The following is a 6876-nucleotide window of genomic DNA, read 5'->3' on the forward strand; positions in this document are numbered from 1 at the left end:
CTTTTCATTATAGGGGACTGGAATGCAAAAGTAGGAAGTCAGGAAACACCTGAGGTAACAGGCAAATTTGCCCTTAGAATATGGAATGAAACAGGAGAAATATCAATAACCTCAGATATGCAGATGACACCACCCTTATGGCAGAAAGTGAAGAGGAACTAAAAAGCCTCTTGATGAAAGTGAAAGAGGAGAGTGGAAAAGTTGGCTTAAAGTTCAACATTCAGAAAACTAAAATCATGGCATGTGGTCCCATTACTTCATGGGAAATATATTGGGAAACAGTGGAAACAGTGTCAGACTTTATTTTTCTGGGCTCCAAAATCACTGCAGATGGTGATTGCAACCATGAAATTAAAAGATGCTTACTCCTTGGAAGGAAAGTTATGACCAACCTAGATAGCATATTGAAAAGCAGAGACATTACTTTGCCAACAAAGGTCTGTCTAGTCAAGGCTATGGTTTTTCCAGTGGTCATGTATGGATGTGAGAATTGGACTGTGAAGAAAGCTGAGCACTGAAGAATTGATGCTTTTGAACTGTGGTGTTGGAGAAGACTCTTGAGAGTCCCTTGGACTGCAATGAGATCCAACCAGTCCATTCTAAAGGAGATCAGTCCTGGGTATTCTATGGAAGGAATGATGCTGAAGCTGAAACTCCAGTACTTTGGCCACCTCATGGGAAGAGTTGACTCATTGGAAAAGACTCTGAGGCTGGGAGGGATTGTGGGCAGGAGGAGAAGGGGACGACAGAGGATGAGATGGCTGGATGGCATCTCCGACTCGATGGACATGAGTTTGAGTGAACTCTGGGAGTTGGTGATGGACAGGGAGGCCTGGCATGCTGCAATTCATGGGGTCACAAAGATTCTACTGGACTGAGGACATTGCAGTGAATCGAAAGAATGTCTGGAGGTTGTTAAGACCTCACTAGACCTACACCCAGAATTTACATTTTAAGATAATAGGATTAGCCGGAAGGTTTTTTCCAGAGACTGTCCGCAAGCAGGATGCTGCTAAGTCACTTCAGTTGTGTCCGACTCTGTGAGACCCCACAGATGGCAGCCCACCAGACTCCCCCGTCCCTGGGATTCTCCAGGCAAGATCACTGGCGTGGGTTGCCATTTCCTTCTCCAATGCATGAAAGTGAAAAGTGAAAGGGAAGTCACTCAGTCGTTTCCGATTCTTCGCGACCCCATGGACTGCAGCCCACCAGGCTGCTCCATCCGTCGGATTCTCCAGGCAAGAGTACTGGAGTGGGGTGCCATCACCTTCTCCTCAAGCAGGATACATTATTGTTATATGATCCTAAGGAATGTAGAGGGAAAAATCGTTTGTCCTTTATTCCTCCTTGAGAATTCCAGACCTCTCTCTCCTTGGGGACCCCTAGACTTCTTATCAACCTGCCTAGGAAATGACTCTCTCAGTAGGATTATGAGGACCTCATAGTGGATTATGAGGTCCAAATCCACTATGGCTGGATTTGGAGATGGGCCTCTAAGGAAGTATTTAAGACAAAGTAATGAGGATGGGGCCCTGATCTGATATAATTAGTATCCTAATAAGAAGAGACACCAAAGTGTGTTTTCTCTCTGTGTTTGTATGTGCCTTGTGAGGAAATAGCTAGAAGGAGATGGTCTGAAAGCCATGAAAAGTGCAGTCACCAGACACTAACCCTGCTGGCACCCTCATCTTCCAGCCTCCAGAACTGTGTGAAACAAATGTTTACAATTTAAGCCACCCAGTCTTTTGTAGTTTGTTATGACAATCCTGGCTGGCTAAGGCATGGGACCATATTCTAGCAAGGAGGATGAATGTTACTCTTGGAGTCACAATATGAGTTCCAAGTTATAACTGCAACAAGTACTACAAAGGATGTCTCTGTGGAGAGATCAGGGAAGCGGCCCTGGGGGATTGAGACTGGGCTGAGCCCAGAAAGAAGAGGAGGTTTCCTTGCCCAAGGTGGTGGTATGGGGTGGTGCCCATGGAAATACCCTCTTGGGCAAGTCCAGTGATGGGAAGGGGAGAAGAGTGTCCAAGGGACTGGACAAGAGCAGTGCAGCCTGAATGCAGACAGTGACTGGGGGTGGGGCCCCAGAGGATGCTGCAAGGTTGGCTTCATTCACACAGTGCCATCTACTTCATGGATGTTTGTGTTTACTCAAGAGAGATTTGAAACTGCTCGAGTGTTTAGAACAGTCACCTGATCAGATTTAAAAAAACGTGTTCTATCTGCCTAGTGTCTAGAAGGGTGTTCAGAGCCAATGTGGGAACTGGTGAGAAGGGTAAAGTTGAGGTTCAGCAGTGTCCTTATGGGTATCACAGCACATGGGTTGAGGGGGCGGTGTTCATCTGTCCTCAGAATGGCAGAGCAGAGCAGAGATTGGTGTGGCCGGAATCCCAGGACTCCTAGCCTCTGGCCCCAGGCAGCCCCATCTTTGGCTGCTCAGAAGGAGGTTAAGAGGGTGGTTTATGTGGTGTGCTCATTCATGGTCCCTGTAGGTCATGGGCAACTTGAGGGCCCCTAGCACTAGCTGATCCACTACATCAGGCTAAGCTTTGCAACTGCCAGTTGCAAGCACACCCAGTGTTTCACTACTGCCCAAGGAACAGATGTGCAGCTTCCTGTGAGGTCTGGGGAAGCCTAGAAGGGATCTTGTGGGAGAAGTTCAAGACAGCAACCTGGAATCTGTCTCCACCTGGAGCAGACACTTCTGTTCACAGCTGGCACAGTTTTGCAGTAGTTTTCAGGCTGTCAGCAGAGTGTCTTCAAAGTTTGAGTTCTATCATTATGTTGATAAAACTTGATGAGAAAACACTTGATTGAATTAAAATAATCCACTTTAATACATTTTAGCTGGTGTTCTGAATCTGTAGTGTGTTTGCCATTATATTTTCTGCATTAAATATTAGAATGTGGAGAAATGTTGCTACATTTTGTGTATTAATCTTGTATCCAGAAACCTTGTTAAACTTGCTTACTTTTCTCAATTAATTTAATGAGTAATATTTCCTATGTAAATGGTTGTATCATATTCAGATACTGACAATTTTAGCTTAATTTTTTTGATAAGACAACTATTTTTATTTCAATCTTTTTTTTTTCCCTATTTTTCTCATTAAGTGGAAAATGGTGATAAATGGACCCAAACAGAAGCCCCATGTTGAGGACTGAAGAGTTGCCCCATCAAACTTAAACCATTCACCTTGTAAGATGGGGCCCAGAGGGAGGCAGAGAAATCCTCACAGGAAAGATAGTGATCACAGAGACCTTGAAGGTGAGTAGAAACTCAATGGAGAAAGGCAGGGTGATGTCACATGCAGAGGAAATAATTGCAGGATAGCTTATCCATATTTTTATTACTTTCCATGTTTTCTCTCCTGCTGACTGTTGCTTCATATCCAATCCCTGAATGGCTATATTTTGGGATATAAGCCTGTGATAAACTTTATTTGAGATTTTTCTATATGATCTATCAATGGCATACATATTTTTCAAAAAAGATTTTTGTATTTCATGTATAGCATATAAAGATGCTTAAAACTCAATGTCCAATCTATCATTTCATTTCCACTTTATTTTAATGTTTTATATTAGCAAGTCCTTTGTCCACCAGAAATCTTTTATATTTAGATTGAATTCTTAACTCTGGTAGGAATTTATTTTGATAGGTATATGGGATAAGAACTTATTATCTTTTTGGTTACAAACTGCAAGTCATTTTCCTAATGTAAAATAGCCCATATCCCATTTTTTTTTTCTAATGGATCCTTTAACATATACTAAATTCTTACATACATTAAAGTCTACTCTGCTCATTATTTTATTCTATTAAAATCTGCTAGAGCAAGGGAAGGGTCTTTAAGTCTGAAGAGCCAGCGTGAAACCTGGAACATAGGCAGTACATAAGACGTATTTATTGAATAATGTGTTAATATGCTTGTTCTTGATGATAAGACTTCACAAAGAAGGCTCAAATAATGGAGCCTGTTCTGTGATTCTGAGATAGTAAGTCCATGGATATGTTCTCCTTTGCTCCAGTCCTATAGAAATGACCCATCATGAACAGAAGCAGATTTACTTTCTCATTCCTGGACCATCTGTCTTTCCTAAAGTGGTTCATAGAAGGTGAAGGCTGGGAGATCTCTGCTGAGCTTTTTGCTTATGCTGGAGGGAGAGCCAGAATTAGAGAAGCAATGCTTTTCCAGAGTACAGTTAGCTCTGACACTCACCATAAAAATAATTTACTAAATGTTAGAGGGGGCTGAACCTAATTAGGGACAGCAAGAAGAAACCACATCCCTGCCTTGTGAGTTGCAAAGCCTTGCAGCTTCCAGCAATCATGGCATCGTCATAATGTCTGCCACAAATATTATTCTTGGAATCTAAACGGAGGTTCCTAGAAATCAGTGGTTTGGGGCAGGCTTCTGTTTTGCTGAAAATAACCATGATGTGTTACAGCTGCCTGTGGTCAAGGCGCCTCATGGATGTCAGGGTTGAGGGGCAGGGGTGGAGATGAGTGGCACAGAGTGCCACACTGTGACTCTACACTGTCATGTAAGGAGCTGAGGGGCTGTGGGCCAAGAATGGTGGCTCATGCAATGTAAGCCCCTGGGACCAAGGCTGGTGTTGATGGCTAAGTGCTGTAACTGGGTCAGGCATGGTAGTTAAGCAGGCTGGGATATTGGCAACCCTGGTGGAACAGGGAATAGGAGTGGGAAGAAGCAGGGAGACTGACCTAGTTAGAGAGAAAGCCCCTGGGAGAAGCAAGCCCATAGCCTGGAAACACATGGCCATTTCTCTCTCTCTCTCAAACTTTAATTTATTGTGGTAAGAACTCAACCTGAGACTTTCCCCATTAACAAACATTTGTGTGAGTAGTATGGTCCAGTAGACTATAGGCATGATGCTCGGCAGCCAGTCATCTTACTTGACTGAAACTTTATGCCTGATGACTAATAGCTCCCCATCTCCCCCTCCTTCCTGGCAGTCACTACTCTCCTCTTCCATCCTATGACTTTGACTATTTTAGCTTCCTCAGAGGAGTGAATCAGGCAGTATTTGTCTTTGTAGCTGGTTTATTTCACTTAGTGTCATGTCCTCCAGGTTCATATCTGTGTCTGTGGTTGTATATGGCAGAATTCGCTTCTTTTGGAAGGCTGAGAGGTGTTGCACTAGTAACACAGCAAAGAGGGAGGGAAGGATGCTCCTTCTGGGCATCTGTTACCAGATCTGGAAGGCCACGTTATCTGGACCATGTCAGCTCTACCACTCCAGTTCCTGTTCACAACTGCCTTGCAATTTCCCTCCCCACCATGCTTACAAAATATTTGATCTGAGCAAGTAGTTACTTTTCTTTGCCACATGTACCTCAATGTTACATGTGTACTGTAAGAATAAAATGTTTGATCTGAGTTTGAATCATGACTAACCCAGGGGTTAGGACAAATACCACAAGCTATGTCACTTCAGTCCTGTCTGACTCTTTGCGACCCTATGGATCATAGCCTGCTAGGCTTCTCTGTCTGTGGTATTCTCCAGGTAAGAAAACTGGAGTGGGTTGCCATGCCCTCTTCCAGGAGATCTTCCTGATTCAGGGATTGAACCCACGTCTCTTACATCTCCTTCATTGGCAGGAAATGTTCTTTGGGTTCTTTACCACGAGCACCACCTGGGAAGCCTCAGGACAAGTACTGAAAACCAGTAAAATCACAGGGTTTCTGGGGAACCACGGGGCGGGGAGTGGGAGAAGAGAGGGAAGACAAAAATGGAAGACATTGCCCACCTGTCCAGAAATAAGAAAGTTCTGAGGATAAGCACTAATACAGAATTTCTGAAATAGCAACATTATTTTTGATGTCTTTAGAAAAGGCTGGAGAGAATGAATTTCCACAACTAAGCAAAAATGTCTTGGGACCACAGGCTTGATGTGACATTCTCAGTTACTCCCTATATTACCTGGTGCTGGACTTCAAACTCCTGTCCATTTCAGTTGCATGTGTTCAAATGTTTCCTGATGCAAAGTTATTCTGTTCATTTGGGAAATGTGACCCTGTCATTTTTGTCTTATTTTCATTTATGTTCAGCTAGTGAGAAAATCAAGATGGCAGAGTAGAAGGACGTGTGCTCATCTTCTCCTGAGAGAACTCTAAATTCACAACTCACTTCTGAACAACCATCGACAGGAGAATGTTGGATCCCACCAGAAAAAGATACCCTACATCCAAGGGCAAAGGAGAAGCCCCAGCAAGACAATAGGAGGGGCAAAATTGCATTTAGAATCAAACCCCATACCCACCAGAGACACTTGGAGGGCTCACACAAAACCTTGTGTGCCCCAGGAGACTCCACAGAGACTGAGCCAGACCTGTCTTTGAGTGTTTGAGTGTCTCCTGTGGAGGTACGGGTCAGCAGTGGCCTGCTGCAAGGGCAGAGGCTCTGGGTGCTGTAGACCTGGGTATGGCATAAGCCCTCTTGGAGGAGGTCGCCATTAACCCCACCAAAGAGCCACTAGAACTTACACAGGACTGGGAAAACAGACTCTTGGAGGGCACAAACAAAACCTTGTTTGCACCAGGATCCAGGAGAAAGGAGCAGTGATTCCACAGGAGACTGACCCAGACTTGCCGGTGAGTGTCCAGGAGTCTCTGGCAGAGGCGTGGGTCGGCGGTGGCCTGCTGCAGGGTTGGGGGCACTGAGTGCAGAAGTGCATGGACAGGACCTTTTGAAGGAGGTCGATTATCTTCATTACCTCCATCATAGTTTGGCCTCAGATCAAATAACAGGGAAGCAACAGTCCATGAACAGAAAATTCAGTTAAAGATTTACTGAGCATGGTCCGACCCAGCAGAAAAAGACCCAGTTTCCCCCTCAGTCTCT

The sequence above is a fragment of the Capricornis sumatraensis genome, chromosome 5 (genome assembly GCF_032405125.1).
Source record: "Capricornis sumatraensis isolate serow.1 chromosome 5, serow.2, whole genome shotgun sequence".
Lineage (NCBI taxonomy): Eukaryota > Metazoa > Chordata > Mammalia > Artiodactyla > Bovidae > Capricornis > Capricornis sumatraensis.